Source organism: Athene noctua, chromosome 7 (genome assembly GCF_965140245.1).
Source record: "Athene noctua chromosome 7, bAthNoc1.hap1.1, whole genome shotgun sequence".
Taxonomy (NCBI): Eukaryota; Metazoa; Chordata; class Aves; order Strigiformes; family Strigidae; genus Athene; species Athene noctua.
Genome location: NC_134043.1, coordinates 39,621,485 through 39,642,759, shown reverse-complemented (window position 1 = coordinate 39,642,759; position 21,275 = coordinate 39,621,485).

Sequence of the window (21,275 nt, the reverse complement as noted above, 5' to 3'; positions counted from 1 at the left end):
GGTAGTTTTGGAAGAGTAGTGGAATGCATTGATCGCAGAGCGTAAGTCTTGACTTAAATACGTGTAATTTTTCTTACTGATACTGTCACCGAGTGGGTCCCGAAGTGGGCGCCTTCGGATTGTGTCAGGTTTTACCTTTACTTCCTCATCTGCTGCTCTGTGTATTTCTGAAAGGCTGCCGCGGTTCCCAAACCTGGGTTGCTGCTCGTACAGCACCGGGAGGTGAGGGGTGTGCAGGACTGTGGTGGGCGAGGCGATGGGTGTGTCCTCTGCAGGTGCCCCCCAGCCTGGTAGAGGTCGGGGGCTGTTGTGGGGAGGGGCCTAGAGAATGTGGGCGAAGCTGCACCCCCCCAGGGGGCAGCCCTGGGGCCTGGACCACCCCAGGCCTGTATAATGAGTAAGGTCTCGGCCGTCATCTTGCTCACCTTCAGGGATCATCTGTGACGATGCAGGGCCATTGGGTTCCAGCAGTGAGCACCTTACAGGTCACAGATGGATTTTGTGCTTGATGGCGGTTTTGCTCTGTGCAAGATAGTATGAAACTGGATTGTCGCTCCAGTCGCTCTAGAAGGCATTTGACACCTCAGTTACATTTTCACTACCGAAATGACTGAGGGTGGCTTGTCATTTTTGACTAACAGTCGGGTTAGGCCATGGGATGTGGAAGCTCCTCCAGGATTAGCCCGGCGTACATAAATACAAAGGGGAGGTGAACGGGGCCTTTAAGAATAATACCGATATATAAGGTATCGAGTGGGTTTTCAAATTGTAAAGGTTTAGTTGGTTTTGGGCAGGGATGAACCTTGACTCTATTCAGTCTGTATGTACTTTAAAAATCCCTTTTCTGATGAGGTTGCCATTGTTATCAACAATGTATATGGTGACAATTACTCAATAGTCTTGGTTAAAACCACTCCTTGTTCTAATCACTGTTAAAACCTTGTCTTTTCAGGGCAGACAGACACGTAGCTGTGAAAATACTAAAAAACGATCGTCGGTACTGTGAAGCAGTTTATGACGAAATACAGGTGCTACAAGACTTAAAAAAGTGGCATCCCAACAACACACAGTGAGTAGACAAGGGCGGCTGTACTTTGTTTTGGCTTTTAAGATTTCTGTGACGCCGCTTTCTGCACCGTATGACGTATGTATCTCGGCGCTCTACCACTTCTGTTGCAATTGATGGATTTTCCTGCTCTTGCAGCCACTGTGTCCAGATGTTGGAATGGTTTGAGTACCAAGGGCATGTCTGCATTGTTTTTGAGCTGCTGGGGCTCAGCACCTATGACTTTATTAAAGGGAATCGCTTCTTGCCATTTACGCTGGAGCACATCAGACAGATGGCTTATCAGATCTGCAAATCTGTGAACTGTAAGTAGGTTTCCTTTTTGCTTTATTTGTCACATTTTCTCCACAGAATTTGCTAACTGTGTGTGTTACCTTGCAGTTTTGCACCTGAACAAGTTGACACATACAGATCTGAAGCCAGAAAATATTTTACTTGTGAATTCTGACTACACAGAAGAGTATAACCCCAAACTGGTAAGTTGCTGTCCTCTTCCCCACCTCCCCCTCAGCTCTGCTCTGGGTTTACTTGCTCACTTGCACTCCCTTGTGTGTCGTTTCAGGAATGCGACGAACGGACACTAAAGAATACGGACATCAAAGTTGCGGACTTTGGGAACGCAATGTATGATGACGAGGATCATAGCCGTTTGGTGTCTACAAGACCTTACAGAGCTCCTGAAGTGATCCTAGGTCAGTAGACATCTGTTCGGCTGCTCTTGAGCGTAGGACTTTCTGCCTGCTACGGAACTGCCACAGCTGTGTCGCCTGTCTCGAGCGCTTGAGCTGTGGAAGTGTTTGCAGTCTGATACACGTGTGAACCTTCTGCATCTTTTCACAGCGCTGGGGTGGTCACAGCCATGCGATGTTTGGAGCATAGGATGTATCCTCATAGAATACTACCTTGGATACGCGGTATTTCAGGTAGGTAACTGTGAAACTCCAAAGGATGCAGCATGTACAATGCTCCTCAGCTTGGTCATCAGCTATGCTCCAGGGAGGTGGGGACTAAGGGGAATGGTCTGTGCCAGAAACGAAGCTGCATTTCTCTGGAATGCCAAGGTGAAGAGAACAGAAGCTGCAGGCACAAAGGAACTAACTTCCTCAGCAGAAGAGTGCTACAAGTTGCTTCCAGTAAACATTGTGGCAGCAGCTTGATCGGAAAGTCCACCCTGTGAACATTTGTAACGCACAAGCCACACCAGTAACAGATGAGCTTCCTCTATCACCATCGGCAAATACTACTCAAATACCTGAATTCTGTCATCTTGACAGTATGGCCGAAACTTACAAACAAAGAGGAGAAAGGATAAGGGAGGGACAAATAAGGGAAAAGAAACTTCAGTGCACTGTAACTTCCTTCAGGGAACAGATGACTAGAGCCTCTCTTTTTTCCTTAATCTGAAATGAGTTGCAGGGTACAGTCAAGAATGATGTGTGGTTCTTGATAATTTCCTCTTCACGACAGACAAAAATGTCTCTCTCGCTTTCCTTCCAGACCAATAGCGACACACAACAGCTGGCGATGATGGAGCGAGTACTGGGGCCTTTGCCAAGGCACATGATAGAGAAAACCAGGTAGTTACATCTTCTGCACCTGGACTGCTATAGCTTAAATATTTTCAGATTTGGCTTAATAGCACATGTTTTAAAAAGGTTAATAAACTCGGATGCACCTTGGGCTGTACTTAACAAGCTGGCCACCTTTGTGGAACAGTCCCAGATCAGTTCCCGAGAACAAACGTGCCGATAAACTTCTAGCGAGTCTTTGAATAACAAGCCCCGGTCTGTCTGTTTAAGGAAACGCAAGTATTTCCATCGTGCCCGGCTGGACTCAGATGAGCACAGATTTGCTGGAAGATGTGTTCCAAGTTGGTGTAAGCCCCTAAAGGTAAGATGGCAGAGGGAAAAGGCACTTAGGGAGAGGAGCTTTAAGTACTATTCCAATATTAAAAAACCGCCATGCTGTGTTGTGTTGTTTTCTTCCTGAAGGAACTCATGACCTGTCAGAATTCGGACCACAGAAACCTCTTCGACCTCCTTCAGAAGATGTTGGAGTATGACCCAGCCAAGCGCATTACTCTGGAGGAAGCACTGAAACATCCTTTTTTCTCGCCCTTGAAACGGCAGAAAAGGAAGCTGCCTCCTGTAGCTGAGAAGGCTGATGCCGATGTCACTCCAAAGAGACAAAAAAAATATTAAATTACTTATTGCCTATAGTTATTTTGTAGATGCCCTCTTTTGTGTTACAGCTTTTTGGATACTGAAGTTTAATCCCACCGCTGGCATAAAACTTAAGGAAAAGATACTGACGAGCCCGCCTGCATTTTCCTGGTGAATAAAAGTCTCAGGCCAGTTGCGCTTTGAACACGTGGAATAGATCACCCTCTGCTCTCTAAACTAGGCCTCCTAAGAGCAAGAAAGGACAACAATTTAGTTGTTGTCTTCAGCTGTCATCAGAATACCAAAAGACCTAGTACCTACCTTCCCCTAGTACTAGGGGAATGCAACACCCTCTGCTCAGTAGGAGAACATGGAACAGTCCTACTCCAGTGCCCCCTGAAGGACTTTGAGCTGATACCCCCCGTTATCAAGTGAGATAAAACCACAGAAATTCCTCGCCCTCTCCGAGTCGTGGTAGATTCTGCCACATCGGGCAGTAACTAAGAGCGCGCAGAGTGGTTTGGAAGTGGGCCGTCTGGCTGTCACGTGGGCTGCTGTAATGGGGGATGGCCACTGGGAAGCCTTGGCAGGGCTTGTCTAGGGTCAGCTCTGCAGGGCTGCCTGGAAGGGGGAGACAGGACATGCCTCACCAAAGAACTTGCTCGAATGAAGTCCTAGAGAACGCAAGGCCGGCTGCGCCTGTTGAGCAACCTGTAGGGAGTAGCTGTCGCGCTGTCGGGAAAGAGGATAACGCACTAAGGGTCCCTTTGGTCAGATACGCTGTGGGGCTCCTTTGGAAGATTCTGTAGACTACGTTATATTCCATTTTCCATTAGGGAATCCTGTAGGAAACTGAGGAAATACCGTGTGTCTTGCCAAAGGAGAAGCACACAGCAGGTTGCGACAACTGATTTTGTGTTGAAATAATGCACGTATAGCGATGTTTTAATTCCAGTCACCTGTGTGGCTGTGCCACACAGCCCTCTGATCCACGTGATCTCTAATGTTGTTATTCTGTCCTTCCAATAACCAACTGTTCCTCAGTTATAACGGGTAAATCTTTCTGGCCAAATCTTTCAAGAGCCAGTCAACAGCAACATGATCTTTTATCTGTGAGATAGAGGTCAGCTTCCACTCCCTTCAGGATGCTGCTGCCAGACCCAGCACAGAGAGCAGCTTCGTCACTGGCGATTCTGCAGGACACAAGGGGCCACACTTAAAAGTCCTTTCTTTCCCTCTGTTCAGGCCTCACGTCAGTATTGCTATCGTTTCACAGTAACTACCACCTCCATTCTAGGGCCAGTGTAAATTTGTTGGAGGAAGACACACATCTGTCAGCCTGAAAGACTCATGGGGTTTATAAGGGTTTCTAACGAGGTTTTATAAGATTGCTGTTTTATAAGGCCAGGTAAGTATTCTAATACTGATTCAGCGCATATCCTAAAGAGGTGCAACACAAAGATGCAAATTTTGCACTTGAATCCATTCTCCCTGACTTGTCTCTATTAGGCACAACACAGGACAAAAGTCTAAAAGAATTTCAGATACCTTAAGTCCTTTGCAAACAGTGAGATCTTGCACTTTATAAATCAATGGTGGCGATTTAAAGTCAGTGGTCTAAACTTTGTAACCAATGCTGCACCGGTTCCGACTACATCCAGTACCACAGTCATGCATCTGGAAATGTCCTCTAGTGTTCGTACCTGGTATTCCTCACCAAGATAAATTCCCTAAAATACATTTAGGGTAATTAAGAGAATCATATTGGGGGCAAAAAAGGAAAAAGAAGTCCTCAATTCATACTTGTAAAAGCTGGAAGAAAGGAAAATGAGGGAAGGTCCCCACATAAAATAGCATATAACGATGAACCATTTTAACTTTTTTTAAACGGAATCTCAACAAGTCCCTTTGTTAGCCAGTTACTGGCTCCAGGAGGCATGGCATCATGTGCCGTATGCGGAGAGAAAATTCTGATTCTGTGCTCCAGGGCTCGGAGCACCAGCCGTTCCTTCCAGGTCTTCCACGTTACTCGCTTGAGTGGTGTGAATACAGGAGGGTGGTAAGGAAGAATAAGGTCTGCCGCCTTGTGCACTGCCTCTTCCATCACCTCCTCGGTGAGACCGTTAGTGAGGAGGAGAGTGTTCACAGTGTGGGGAGGGCTTGGTTCCACCAGCAGCCCCACATTGTCCCAGCTTTCAGCCAGAGAGGGGGATGCAAAGTCACTGAGGGCAGAAACGAGCTCCCTGAGGTTCATGAGGGAGCGTGAGGGCAGGTGGCCCAAAGCACGGAGGCAGCGGAGAGGCCGGCGAACCAGCTGTGTGCCGGGCAGCAGCATGCAGCTATCTGTAGAGGGGGCAAAACCACGCAGGAATAAGACCCGGGAATTCGCTGGCTGGAAGAGCAGAGTGAAGAATATTCCAGAGGCGAATGCCGCCCCGCTGACAGAGGGCTGCGCGGTACGGTTTACTCCCAGCAGCCGCCGCAGTCGGAGGCGTGCCGGCCGCAGACTCTCCCTCCTGCCTCTGGGAGGCGCGGGAAGGCCGAGCTGGCGGCCGCGGGGATGGCGGGCGTCCTGGGTGAGTTGCTCATCGGTGGAGGAGCCGGGCCGCACCCTGCAGAAACGGGGCGAGCCAGGGGAGCCGGCGTGCCGTGCGCTTAGGCTGTCGGAGCAAGTACCTCACATCGGCAGAAAAGGAGCGGTAGCTCCGAGCCATCGCTGGTCAGGTGGGAGCCGAGGGCCGCTGGGTTGCGGAGAGCACGCCCGTCCCTTGGGAGGCTTAACCGGCGGGTGCACAGCGCCCCGGTGCTCCTCCTGGCGCCCCGGTGCTCGTCCTGGCGCCCCGCCAGGCAGTAGCCGGGGTGAGGGGCCGGGCCGCGGCTGGCGGCGGGCGGGTCCGCCGGCGCCTGCCTGAGGCCTCGCCAAACCTGGGGGCTGCCCAGGGAGGGCAGCACACGCAGAACAGAGTGGCCTCTAAAGCTGTTGATTTCCACAGAACTGCGGTTTATCGTCAGCCTTCCAAAGGCTGTTATTTGAAACTTTTGTTTCAAATTTGAAACTTTTATGCAACTTTTGTGACTGAGTTCTTTTTCTTTATAGATGAGGTCATTGCCACTTTGGGTGAAGGTAGTTTTGGAAGAGTAGTGGAATGCATTGATCGCAGAGCGTAAGTCTTGACTTAAACACGTGTAATTTTTCTTACTGATACTGTCACCGAGTGGGTCCCGAAGTGGGCGCCTTCGGATTGTGTCAGGTTTTACCTTTACTTCCTCATCTGCTGCTCTGTGTATTTCTGAAAGGCTGCCGCGGTTCCCAAACCTGGGTTGCTGCTCGTACAGCACCGGGAGGTGAGGGGTGTGCAGGACTGTGGTGGGCGAGGCGATGGGTGTGTCCTCTGCAGGTGCCCCCCAGCCTGGTAGAGGTCGGGGGCTGTTGTGGGGAGGGGCCTAGAGAATGTGGGCGAAGCTGCACCCCCCCAGGGGGCAGCCCTGGGGCCTGGACCACCCCAGGCCTGTATAATGAGTAAGGTCTCGGCCGTCATCTTGCTCACCTTCAGGGATCATCTGTGACGATGCAGGGCCATTGGGTTCCAGCAGTGAGCACCTTACAGGTCACAGATGGATTTTGTGCTTGATGGCGGTTTTGCTCTGTGCAAGATAGTATGAAACTGGATTGTCGCTCCAGTCGCTCTAGAAGGCATTTGACACCTCAGTTACATTTTCACTACCGAAATGACTGAGGGTGGCTTGTCATTTTTGACTAACAGTCGGGTTAGGCCATGGGATGTGGAAGCTCCTCCAGGATTAGCCCGGCGTACATAAATACAAAGGGGAGGTGAACGGGGCCTTTAAGAATAATACCGATATATAAGGTATCGAGTGGGTTTTCAAATTGTAAAGGTTTAGTTGGTTTTGGGCAGGGATGAACCTTGACTCTATTCAGTCTGTATGTACTTTAAAAATCCCTTTTCTGATGAGGTTGCCATTGTTATCAACAATGTATATGGTGACAATTACTCAATAGTCTTGGTTAAAACCACTCCTTGTTCTAATCACTGTTAAAACCTTGTCTTTTCAGGGCAGACAGACACGTAGCTGTGAAAATACTAAAAAACGATCGTCGGTACTGTGAAGCAGTTTATGACGAAATACAGGTGCTACAAGACTTAAAAAAGTGGCATCCCAACAACACACAGTGAGTAGACAAGGGCGGCTGTACTTTGTTTTGGCTTTTAAGATTTCTGTGACGCCGCTTTCTGCACCGTATGACGTATGTATCTCGGCGCTCTACCACTTCTGTTGCAATTGATGGATTTTCCTGCTCTTGCAGCCACTGTGTCCAGATGTTGGAATGGTTTGAGTACCAAGGGCATGTCTGCATTGTTTTTGAGCTGCTGGGGCTCAGCACCTATGACTTTATTAAAGGGAATCGCTTCTTGCCATTTACGCTGGAGCACATCAGACAGATGGCTTATCAGATCTGCAAATCTGTGAACTGTAAGTAGGTTTCCTTTTTGCTTTATTTGTCACATTTTCTCCACAGAATTTGCTAACTGTGTGTGTTACCTTGCAGTTTTGCACCTGAACAAGTTGACACATACAGATCTGAAGCCAGAAAATATTTTACTTGTGAATTCTGACTACACAGAAGAGTATAACCCCAAACTGGTAAGTTGCTGTCCTCTTCCCCACCTCCCCCTCAGCTCTGCTCTGGGTTTACTTGCTCACTTGCACTCCCTTGTGTGTCGTTTCAGGAATGCGACGAACGGACACTAAAGAATACGGACATCAAAGTTGCGGACTTTGGGAACGCAATGTATGATGACGAGGATCATAGCCGTTTGGTGTCTACAAGACCTTACAGAGCTCCTGAAGTGATCCTAGGTCAGTAGACATCTGTTCGGCTGCTCTTGAGCGTAGGACTTTCTGCCTGCTACGGAACTGCCACAGCTGTGTCGCCTGTCTCGAGCGCTTGAGCTGTGGAAGTGTTTGCAGTCTGATACACGTGTGAACCTTCTGCATCTTTTCACAGCGCTGGGGTGGTCACAGCCATGCGATGTTTGGAGCATAGGATGTATCCTCATAGAATACTACCTTGGATACGCGGTATTTCAGGTAGGTAACTGTGAAACTCCAAAGGATGCAGCATGTACAATGCTCCTCAGCTTGGTCATCAGCTATGCTCCAGGGAGGTGGGGACTAAGGGGAATGGTCTGTGCCAGAAACGAAGCTGCATTTCTCTGGAATGCCAAGGTGAAGAGAACAGAAGCTGCAGGCACAAAGGAACTAACTTCCTCAGCAGAAGAGTGCTACAAGTTGCTTCCAGTAAACATTGTGGCAGCAGCTTGATCGGAAAGTCCACCCTGTGAACATTTGTAACGCACAAGCCACACCAGTAACAGATGAGCTTCCTCTATCACCATCGGCAAATACTACTCAAATACCTGAATTCTGTCATCTTGACAGTATGGCCGAAACTTACAAACAAAGAGGAGAAAGGATAAGGGAGGGACAAATAAGGGAAAAGAAACTTCAGTGCACTGTAACTTCCTTCAGGGAACAGATGACTAGAGCCTCTCTTTTTTCCTTAATCTGAAATGAGTTGCAGGGTACAGTCAAGAATGATGTGTGGTTCTTGATAATTTCCTCTTCACGACAGACAAAAATGTCTCTCTCGCTTTCCTTCCAGACCAATAGCGACACACAACAGCTGGCGATGATGGAGCGAGTACTGGGGCCTTTGCCAAGGCACATGATAGAGAAAACCAGGTAGTTACATCTTCTGCACCTGGACTGCTATAGCTTAAATATTTTCAGATTTGGCTTAATAGCACATGTTTTAAAAAGGTTAATAAACTCGGATGCACCTTGGGCTGTACTTAACAAGCTGGCCACCTTTGTGGAACAGTCCCAGATCAGTTCCCGAGAACAAACGTGCCGATAAACTTCTAGCGAGTCTTTGAATAACAAGCCCCGGTCTGTCTGTTTAAGGAAACGCAAGTATTTCCATCGTGCCCGGCTGGACTCAGATGAGCACAGATTTGCTGGAAGATGTGTTCCAAGTTGGTGTAAGCCCCTAAAGGTAAGATGGCAGAGGGAAAAGGCACTTAGGGAGAGGAGCTTTAAGTACTATTCCAATATTAAAAAACCGCCATGCTGTGTTGTGTTGTTTTCTTCCTGAAGGAACTCATGACCTGTCAGAATTCGGACCACAGAAACCTCTTCGACCTCCTTCAGAAGATGTTGGAGTATGACCCAGCCAAGCGCATTACTCTGGAGGAAGCACTGAAACATCCTTTTTTCTCGCCCTTGAAACGGCAGAAAAGGAAGCTGCCTCCTGTAGCTGAGAAGGCTGATGCCGATGTCACTCCAAAGAGACAAAAAAAATATTAAATTACTTATTGCCTATAGTTATTTTGTAGATGCCCTCTTTTGTGCTACAGCTTTTTGGATACTGAAGTTTAATCCCACCGCTGGCATAAAACTTAAGGAAAAGATACTGACGAGCCCGCCTGCATTTTCCTGGTGAATAAAAGTCTCAGGCCAGTTGCGCTTTGAACACGTGGAATAGATCACCCTCTGCTCTCTAAACTAGGCCTCCTAAGAGCAAGAAAGGACAACAATTTAGTTGTTGTCTTCAGCTGTCATCAGAATACCAAAAGACCTAGTACCTACCTTCCCCTAGTACTAGGGGAATGCAACACCCTCTGCTCAGTAGGAGAACATGGAACAGTCCTACTCCAGTGCCCCCTGAAGGACTTTGAGCTGATACCCCCCGTTATCAAGTGAGATAAAACCACAGAAATTCCTCGCCCTCTCCGAGTCGTGGTAGATTCTGCCACATCGGGCAGTAACTAAGAGCGCGCAGAGTGGTTTGGAAGTGGGCCGTCTGGCTGTCACGTGGGCTGCTGTAATGGGGGATGGCCACTGGGAAGCCTTGGCAGGGCTTGTCTAGGGTCAGCTCTGCAGGGCTGCCTGGAAGGGGGAGACAGGACATGCCTCACCAAAGAACTTGCTCGAATGAAGTCCTAGAGAACGCAAGGCCGGCTGCGCCTGTTGAGCAACCTGTAGGGAGTAGCTGTCGCGCTGTCGGGAAAGAGGATAACGCACTAAGGGTCCCTTTGGTCAGATACGCTGTGGGGCTCCTTTGGAAGATTCTGTAGACTACGTTATATTCCATTTTCCATTAGGGAATCCTGTAGGAAACTGAGGAAATACCGTGTGTCTTGCCAAAGGAGAAGCACACAGCAGGTTGCGACAACTGATTTTGTGTTGAAATAATGCACGTATAGCGATGTTTTAATTCCAGTCACCTGTGTGGCTGTGCCACACAGCCCTCTGATCCACGTGATCTCTAATGTTGTTATTCTGTCCTTCCAATAACCAACTGTTCCTCAGTTATAACGGGTAAATCTTTCTGGCCAAATCTTTCAAGAGCCAGTCAACAGCAACATGATCTTTTATCTGTGAGATAGAGGTCAGCTTCCACTCCCTTCAGGATGCTGCTGCCAGACCCAGCACAGAGAGCAGCTTCGTCACTGGCGATTCTGCAGGACACAAGGGGCCACACTTAAAAGTCCTTTCTTTCCCTCTGTTCAGGCCTCACGTCAGTATTGCTATCGTTTCACAGTAACTACCACCTCCATTCTAGGGCCAGTGTAAATTTGTTGGAGGAAGACACACATCTGTCAGCCTGAAAGACTCATGGGGTTTATAAGGGTTTCTAACGAGGTTTTATAAGATTGCTGTTTTATAAGGCCAGGTAAGTATTCTAATACTGATTCAGCGCATATCCTAAAGAGGTGCAACACAAAGATGCAAATTTTGCACTTGAATCCATTCTCCCTGACTTGTCTCTATTAGGCACAACACAGGACAAAAGTCTAAAAGAATTTCAGATACCTTAAGTCCTTTGCAAACAGTGAGATCTTGCACTTTATAAATCAATGGTGGCGATTTAAAGTCAGTGGTCTAAACTTTGTAACCAATGCTGCACCGGTTCCGACTACATCCAGTACCACAGTCATGCATCTGGAAATGTCCTCTAGTGTTCGTACCTGGTATTCCTCACCAAGATAAATTCCCTAAAATACATTTAGGGTAATTAAGAGAATCATATTGGGGGCAAAAAAGGAAAAAGAAGTCCTCAATTCATACTTGTAAAAGCTGGAAGAAAGGAAAATGAGGGAAGGTCCCCACATAAAATAGCATATAACGATGAACCATTTTAACTTTTTTTAAACGGAATCTCAACAAGTCCCTTTGTTAGCCAGTTACTGGCTCCAGGAGGCATGGCATCATGTGCCGTATGCGGAGAGAAAATTCTGATTCTGTGCTCCAGGGCTCGGAGCACCAGCCGTTCCTTCCAGGTCTTCCACGTTACTCGCTTGAGTGGTGTGAATACAGGAGGGTGGTAAGGAAGAATAAGGTCTGCCGCCTTGTGCACTGCCTCTTCCATCACCTCCTCGGTGAGACCGTTAGTGAGGAGGAGAGTGTTCACAGTGTGGGGAGGGCTTGGTTCCACCAGCAGCCCCACATTGTCCCAGCTTTCAGCCAGAGAGGGGGATGCAAAGTCACTGAGGGCAGAAACGAGCTCCCTGAGGTTCATGAGGGAGCGTGAGGGCAGGTGGCCCAAAGCACGGAGGCAGCGGAGAGGCCGGCGAACCAGCTGTGTGCCGGGCAGCAGCATGCAGCTATCTGTAGAGGGGGCAAAACCACGCAGGAATAAGACCCGGGAATTCGCTGGCTGGAAGAGCAGAGTGAAGAATATTCCAGAGGCGAATGCCGCCCCGCTGACAGAGGGCTGCGCGGTACGGTTTACTCCCAGCAGCCGCCGCAGTCGGAGGCGTGCCGGCCGCAGACTCTCCCTCCTGCCTCTGGGAGGCGCGGGAAGGCCGAGCTGGCGGCCGCGGGGATGGCGGGCGTCCTGGGTGAGTTGCTCATCGGTGGAGGAGCCGGGCCGCACCCTGCAGAAACGGGGCGAGCCAGGGGAGCCGGCGTGCCGTGCGCTTAGGCTGTCGGAGCAAGTACCTCACATCGGCAGAAAAGGAGCGGTAGCTCCGAGCCATCGCTGGTCAGGTGGGAGCCGAGGGCCGCTGGGTTGCGGAGAGCACGCCCGTCCCTTGGGAGGCTTAACCGGCGGGTGCACAGCGCCCCGGTGCTCCTCCTGGCGCCCCGGTGCTCGTCCTGGCGCCCCGCCAGGCAGTAGCCGGGGTGAGGGGCCGGGCCGCGGCTGGCGGCGGGCGGGTCCGCCGGCGCCTGCCTGAGGCCTCGCCAAACCTGGGGGCTGCCCAGGGAGGGCAGCACACGCAGAACAGAGTGGCCTCTAAAGCTGTTGATTTCCACAGAACTGCGGTTTATCGTCAGCCTTCCAAAGGCTGTTATTTGAAACTTTTGTTTCAAATTTGAAACTTTTATGCAACTTTTGTGACTGAGTTCTTTTTCTTTATAGATGAGGTCATTGCCACTTTGGGTGAAGGTAGTTTTGGAAGAGTAGTGGAATGCATTGATCGCAGAGCGTAAGTCTTGACTTAAACACGTGTAATTTTTCTTACTGATACTGTCACCGAGTGGGTCCCGAAGTGGGCGCCTTCGGATTGTGTCAGGTTTTACCTTTACTTCCTCATCTGCTGCTCTGTGTATTTCTGAAAGGCTGCCGCGGTTCCCAAACCTGGGTTGCTGCTCGTACAGCACCGGGAGGTGAGGGGTGTGCAGGACTGTGGTGGGCGAGGCGATGGGTGTGTCCTCTGCAGGTGCCCCCCAGCCTGGTAGAGGTCGGGGGCTGTTGTGGGGAGGGGCCTAGAGAATGTGGGCGAAGCTGCACCCCCCCAGGGGGCAGCCCTGGGGCCTGGACCACCCCAGGCCTGTATAATGAGTAAGGTCTCGGCCGTCATCTTGCTCACCTTCAGGGATCATCTGTGACGATGCAGGGCCATTGGGTTCCAGCAGTGAGCACCTTACAGGTCACAGATGGATTTTGTGCTTGATGGCGGTTTTGCTCTGTGCAAGATAGTATGAAACTGGATTGTCGCTCCAGTCGCTCTAGAAGGCATTTGACACCTCAGTTACATTTTCACTACCGAAATGACTGAGGGTGGCTTGTCATTTTTGACTAACAGTCGGGTTAGGCCATGGGATGTGGAAGCTCCTCCAGGATTAGCCCGGCGTACATAAATACAAAGGGGAGGTGAACGGGGCCTTTAAGAATAATACCGATATATAAGGTATCGAGTGGGTTTTCAAATTGTAAAGGTTTAGTTGGTTTTGGGCAGGGATGAACCTTGACTCTATTCAGTCTGTATGTACTTTAAAAATCCCTTTTCTGATGAGGTTGCCATTGTTATCAACAATGTATATGGTGACAATTACTCAATAGTCTTGGTTAAAACCACTCCTTGTTCTAATCACTGTTAAAACCTTGTCTTTTCAGGGCAGACAGACACGTAGCTGTGAAAATACTAAAAAACGATCGTCGGTACTGTGAAGCAGTTTATGACGAAATACAGGTGCTACAAGACTTAAAAAAGTGGCATCCCAACAACACACAGTGAGTAGACAAGGGCGGCTGTACTTTGTTTTGGCTTTTAAGATTTCTGTGACGCCGCTTTCTGCACCGTATGACGTATGTATCTCGGCGCTCTACCACTTCTGTTGCAATTGATGGATTTTCCTGCTCTTGCAGCCACTGTGTCCAGATGTTGGAATGGTTTGAGTACCAAGGGCATGTCTGCATTGTTTTTGAGCTGCTGGGGCTCAGCACCTATGACTTTATTAAAGGGAATCGCTTCTTGCCATTTACGCTGGAGCACATCAGACAGATGGCTTATCAGATCTGCAAATCTGTGAACTGTAAGTAGGTTTCCTTTTTGCTTTATTTGTCACATTTTCTCCACAGAATTTGCTAACTGTGTGTGTTACCTTGCAGTTTTGCACCTGAACAAGTTGACACATACAGATCTGAAGCCAGAAAATATTTTACTTGTGAATTCTGACTACACAGAAGAGTATAACCCCAAACTGGTAAGTTGCTGTCCTCTTCCCCACCTCCCCCTCAGCTCTGCTCTGGGTTTACTTGCTCACTTGCACTCCCTTGTGTGTCGTTTCAGGAATGCGACGAACGGACACTAAAGAATACGGACATCAAAGTTGCGGACTTTGGGAACGCAATGTATGATGACGAGGATCATAGCCGTTTGGTGTCTACAAGACCTTACAGAGCTCCTGAAGTGATCCTAGGTCAGTAGACATCTGTTCGGCTGCTCTTGAGCGTAGGACTTTCTGCCTGCTACGGAACTGCCACAGCTGTGTCGCCTGTCTCGAGCGCTTGAGCTGTGGAAGTGTTTGCAGTCTGATACACGTGTGAACCTTCTGCATCTTTTCACAGCGCTGGGGTGGTCACAGCCATGCGATGTTTGGAGCATAGGATGTATCCTCATAGAATACTACCTTGGATACGCGGTATTTCAGGTAGGTAACTGTGAAACTCCAAAGGATGCAGCATGTACAATGCTCCTCAGCTTGGTCATCAGCTATGCTCCAGGGAGGTGGGGACTAAGGGGAATGGTCTGTGCCAGAAACGAAGCTGCATTTCTCTGGAATGCCAAGGTGAAGAGAACAGAAGCTGCAGGCACAAAGGAACTAACTTCCTCAGCAGAAGAGTGCTACAAGTTGCTTCCAGTAAACATTGTGGCAGCAGCTTGATCGGAAAGTCCACCCTGTGAACATTTGTAACGCACAAGCCACACCAGTAACAGATGAGCTTCCTCTATCACCATCGGCAAATACTACTCAAATACCTGAATTCTGTCATCTTGACAGTATGGCCGAAACTTACAAACAAAGAGGAGAAAGGATAAGGGAGGGACAAATAAGGGAAAAGAAACTTCAGTGCACTGTAACTTCCTTCAGGGAACAGATGACTAGAGCCTCTCTTTTTTCCTTAATCTGAAATGAGTTGCAGGGTACAGTCAAGAATGATGTGTGGTTCTTGATAATTTCCTCTTCACGACAGACAAAAATGTCTCTCTCGCTTTCCTTCCAGACCAATAGCGACACACAACAGCTGGCGATGATGGAGCGAGTACTGGGGCCTTTGCCAAGGCACATGATAGAGAAAACCAGGTAGTTACATCTTCTGCACCTGGACTGCTATAGCTTAAATATTTTCAGATTTGGCTTAATAGCACATGTTTTAAAAAGGTTAATAAACTCGGATGCACCTTGGGCTGTACTTAACAAGCTGGCCACCTTTGTGGAACAGTCCCAGATCAGTTCCCGAGAACAAACGTGCCGATAAACTTCTAGCGAGTCTTTGAATAACAAGCCCCGGTCTGTCTGTTTAAGGAAACGCAAGTATTTCCATCGTGCCCGGCTGGACTCAGATGAGCACAGATTTGCTGGAAGATGTGTTCCAAGTTGGTGTAAGCCCCTAAAGGTAAGATGGCAGAGGGAAAAGGCACTTAGGGAGAGGAGCTTTAAGTACTATTCCAATATTAAAAAACCGCCATGCTGTGTTGTGTTGTTTTCTTCCTGAAGGAACTCATGACCTGTCAGAATTCGGACCACAGAAACCTCTTCGACCTCCTTCAGAAGATGTTGGAGTATGACCCAGCCAAGCGCATTACTCTGGAGGAAGCACTGAAACATCCTTTTTTCTCGCCCTTGAAACGGCAGAAAAGGAAGCTGCCTCCTGTAGCTGAGAAGGCTGATGCCGATGTCACTCCAAAGAGACAAAAAAAATATTAAATTACTTATTGCCTATAGTTATTTTGTAGATGCCCTCTTTTGTGCTACAGCTTTTTGGATACTGAAGTTTAATCCCACCGCTGGCATAAAACTTAAGGAAAAGATACTGACGAGCCCGCCTGCATTTTCCTGGTGAATAAAAGTCTCAGGCCAGTTGCGCTTTGAACACGTGGAATAGATCACCCTCTGCTCTCTAAACTAGGCCTCCTAAGAGCAAGAAAGGACAACAATTTAGTTGTTGTCTTCAGCTGTCATCAGAATACCAAAAGACCTAGTACCTACCTTCCCCTAGTACTAGGGGAATGCAACACCCTCTGCTCAGTAGGAGAACATGGAACAGTCCTACTCCAGTGCCCCCTGAAGGACTTTGAGCTGATACCCCCCGTTATCAAGTGAGATAAAACCACAGAAATTCCTCGCCCTCTCCGAGTCGTGGTAGATTCTGCCACATCGGGCAGTAACTAAGAGCGCGCAGAGTGGTTTGGAAGTGGGCCGTCTGGCTGTCACGTGGGCTGCTGTAATGGGGGATGGCCACTGGGAAGCCTTGGCAGGGCTTGTCTAGGGTCAGCTCTGCAGGGCTGCCTGGAAGGGGGAGACAGGACATGCCTCACCAAAGAACTTGCTCGAATGAAGTCCTAGAGAACGCAAGGCCGGCTGCGCCTGTTGAGCAACCTGTAGGGAGTAGCTGTCGCGCTGTCGGGAAAGAGGATAACGCACTAAGTGTCCCTTTGGTCAGATACGCTGTGGGGCTCCTTTGGAAGATTCTGTAGACTACGTTATATTCCATTTTCCATTAGGGAATCCTGTAGGAAACTGAGGAAATACCGTGTGTCTTGCCAAAGGAGAAACACACAGCAGGTTGCGACAACTGATTTTGTGTTGAAATAATGCACGTATAGCGATGTTTTAATTCCAATCACCTGTGTGGCTGTGCCACACAGCCCTCTGATCCACGTGATCTCTAATGTTGTTATTCTGTCCTTCCAATAACCAACTGTTCCTCAGTTATAACGGGTAAATCTTTCTGGCCAAATCTTTCAAGAGCCAGTCAACAGCAACATGATCTTTTATCTGTGAGATAGAGGTCAGCTTCCACTCCCTTCAGGATGCTGCTGCCAGACCCAGCACAGAGAGCAGCTTCGTCACTGGCGATTCTGCAGGACACAAGGGGACACAGTTAAAAGTCCTTTCTTTCCCTCTGTTCAGGCCTCACGTCAGTATTGCTATCGTTTCACAGTAACTACCACCTCCATTCTAGGGCCAGTGTAAATTTGTTGGAGGAAGACACACATCTGTCAGCCTGAAAGACTCATGGGGTTTATAAGGGTTTCTAACGAGGTTTTATAAGATTGCTGTTTTATAAGGCCAGGTAAGTATTCTAATACTGATTCAGCGCATATCCTAAAGAGGTGCAACACAAAGATGCAAATTTTGCACTTGAATCCATTCTCCCTGACTTGTCTCTATTAGGCACAACACAGGACAAAAGTCTAAAAGAATTTCAGATACCTTAAGTCCTTTGCAAACAGTGAGATCTTGCACTTTATAAATCAATCGTGGCGATTTAAAGTCAGTGGTCTAAACTTTGTAACCAATGCTGCACCGGTTCCGACTACATCCAGTACCACAGTCATGCATCTGGAAATGTCCTCTAGTGTTCGTACCTGGTATTCCTCACCAAGATAAATTCCCTAAAATACATTTAGGGTAATTAAGAGAATCATATTGGGGGCAAAAAAGGAAAAAGAAGTCCTCAATTCATACTTGTAAAAGCTGGAAGAAAGGAAAATGAGGGAAGGTCCCCACATAAAATAGCATATAACGATGAACCATTTTAACTTTTTTTAAACGGAATCTCAACAAGTCCCTTTGTTAGCCAGTTACTGGCTCCAGGAGGCATGGCATCATGTGCCGTATGCGGAGAGAAAATTCTGATTCTGTGCTCCAGGGCTCGGAGCACCAGCCGTTCCTTCCAGGTCTTCCACGTTACTCGCTTGAGTGGTGTGAATACAGGAGGGTGGTAAGGAAGAATAAGGTCTGCCGCCTTGTGCACTGCCTCTTCCATCACCTCCTCAGTGAGACCGTTAGTGAGGAGGAGAGTGTTCACAGTGTGGGGAGGGCTTGGTTCCACCAGCAGCCCCACATTGTCCCAGCTTTCAGCCAGAGAGGGGGATGCAAAGTCACTGAGGGCAGAAACGAGCTCCCTGAGGTTCATGAGGGAGCGTGAGGGCAGGTGGCCCAAAGCACGGAGGCAGCGGAGAGGCCGGCGAACCAGCTGTGTGCCGGGCAGCAGCATGCAGCTATCTGTAGAGGGGGCAAAACCACGCAGGAATAAGACCCGGGAATTCGCTGTCTGGAAGAGCAGAGTGAAGAATATTCCAGAGGCGAATGCCGCCCCGCTGACAGAGGGCTGCGCGGTACAGTTTACTCCCAGCAGCCGCCGCAGTCGGAGGCGTGCCGGCCGCAGACTCTCCCTCCTGCCTCTGGGAGGCGCGGGAAGGCCGAGCTGGCGGCCGCGGGGATGGCGGGCGTCCTGGGTGAGTTGCTCATCGGTGGAGGAGCCGGGCCGCACCCTGCAGAAACGGGGCGAGCCAGGGGAGCCGGCGTGCCGTGCGCTTAGGCTGTCGGAGCAAGTACCTCACATCGGCAGAAAAGGAGCGGTAGCTCCGAGCCATCGCTGGTCAGGTGGGAGCCGAGGGCCGCTGGGTTGCGGAGAGCACGCCCGTCCCTTGGGAGGCTTAACCGGTGGGTGCACAGCGCCCCGGTGCTCCTCCTGGCGCCCCGGTGCTCGTCCTGGCGCCCCGCCAGGCAGTAGCCGGGGTGAGGGGCCGGGCCGCGGCTGGCGGCGGGCGGGTCCGCCGGCGCCTGCCTGAGGCCTCGCCAAACCTGGGGGCTGCCCAGGGAGGGCAGCACACGCAGAACAGAGTGGCCTCTAAAGCTGTTGATTTCCACAGAACTGCGGTTTATCGTCAGCCTTCCAAAGGCTGTTATTTGAAACTTTTGTTTCAAATTTGAAACTTTTATGCAACTTTTGTGACTGAGTTCTTTTTCTTTATAGATGAGGTCATTGCCACTTTGGGTGAAGGTAGTTTTGGAAGAGTAGTGGAATGCATTGATCGCAGAGCGTAAGTCTTGACTTAAACACGTGTAATTTTTCTTACTGATACTGTCACCGAGTGGGTCCCGAAGTGGGCGCCTTCGGATTGTGTCAGGTTTTACCTTTACTTCCTCATCTGCTGCTCTGTGTATTTCTGAAAGGCTGCCGCGGTTCCCAAACCTGGGTTGCTGCTCGTACAGCACCGGGAGGTGAGGGGTGTGCAGGACTGTGGTGGGCGAGGCGATGGGTGTGTCCTCTGCAGGTGCCCCCCAGCCTGGTAGAGGTCGGGGGCTGTTGTGGGGAGGGGCCTAGAGAATGTGGGCGAAGCTGCACCCCCCCAGGGGGCAGCCCTGGGGCCTGGACCACCCCAGGCCTGTATAATGAGTAAGGTCTCGGCCGTCATCTTGCTCACCTTCAGGGATCATCTGTGACGATGCAGGGCCATTGGGTTCCAGCAGTGAGCACCTTACAGGTCACAGATGGATTTTGTGCTTGATGGCGGTTTTGCTCTGTGCAAGATAGTATGAAACTGGATTGTCGCTCCAGTCGCTCTAGAAGGCATTTGACACCTCAGTTACATTTTCACTACCGAAATGACTGAGGGTGGCTTGTCATTTTTGACTAACAGTCGGGTTAGGCCATGGGATGTGGAAGCTCCTCCAGGATTAGCCCGGCGTACATAAATACAAAGGGGAGGTGAACGGGGCCTTTAAGAATAATACCGATATATAAGGTATCGAGTGGGTTTTCAAATTGTAAAGGTTTAGTTGGTTTTGGGCAGGGATGAACCTTGACTCTATTCAGTCTGTATGTACTTTAAAAATCCCTTTTCTGATGAGGTTGCCATTGTTATCAACAACGTATATGGTGACAATTACTCAATAGTCTTGGTTAAAACCACTCCTTGTTCTAATCACTGTTAAAACCTTGTCTTTTCAGGGCAGACAGACACGTAGCTGTGAAAATACTAAAAAACGATCGTCGGTACTGTGAAGCAGTTTATGACGAAATACAGGTGCTACAAGACTTAAAAAAGTGGCATCCCAACAACACACAGCGAGTAGACAAGGGCGGCTGTACTTTGTTTTGGCTTTTAAGATTTCTGTGACGCCGCTTTCTGCACCGTATGACGTATGTATCTCGGCGCTCTACCACTTCTGTTGCAATTGATGGATTTTCCTGCTCTTGCAGCCACTGTGTCCAGATGTTGGAATGGTTTGAGTACCAAGGGCATGTCTGCATTGTTTTTGAGCTGCTGGGGCTCAGCACCTATGACTTTATTAAAGGGAATCGCTTCTTGCCATTTACGCTGGAGCACATCAGACAGATGGCTTATCAGATCTGCAAATCTGTGAACTGTAAGTAGGTTTCCTTTTTGCTTTATTTGTCACATTTTCTCCACAGAATTTGCTAACTGTGTGTGTTACCTTGCAGTTTTGCACCTGAACAAGTTGACACATACAGATCTGAAGCCAGAAAATATTTTACTTGTGAATTCTGACTACACAGAAGAGTATAACCCCAAACTGGTAAGTTGCTGTCCTCTTCCCCACCTCCCCCTCAGCTCTGCTCTGGGTTTACTTGCTCACTTGCACTCCCTTGTGTGTCGTTTCAGGAATGCGACGAACGGACACTAAAGAATACGGACATCAAAGTTGCGGACTTTGGGAACGCAACGTATGATGGCGAGGATCATAGCCGTTTGGTGTCTACAAGACCTTACAGAGCTCCTGAAGTGATCCTAGGTCAGTAGACATCTGTTCGGCTGCTCTTGAGTGTAGGACTTTCTGCCTGCTACGGAACTGCCACAGCTGTGTCGCCTGTCTCGAGCGCTTGAGCTGTGGAAGTGTTTGCAGTCTGATACACGTGTGAACCTTCTGCATCTTTTCACAGCGCTGGGGTGGTCACAGCCATGCGATGTTTGGAGCATAGGATGTATCCTCATAGAATACTACCTTGGATACGCGGTATTTCAGGTAGGTAACTGTGAAACTCCAAAGGATGCAGCATGTACAATGCTCCTCAGCTTGGTCATCAGCTATGCTCCAGGGAGGTGGGGACTAAGGGGAATGGTCTGTGCCAGAAACGAAGCTGCATTTCTCTGGAATGCCAAGGTGAAGAGAACAGAAGCTGCAGGCACAAAGGAACTAACTTCCTCAGCAGAAGAGTGCTACAAGTTGCTTCCAGTAAACATTGTGGCAGCAGCTTG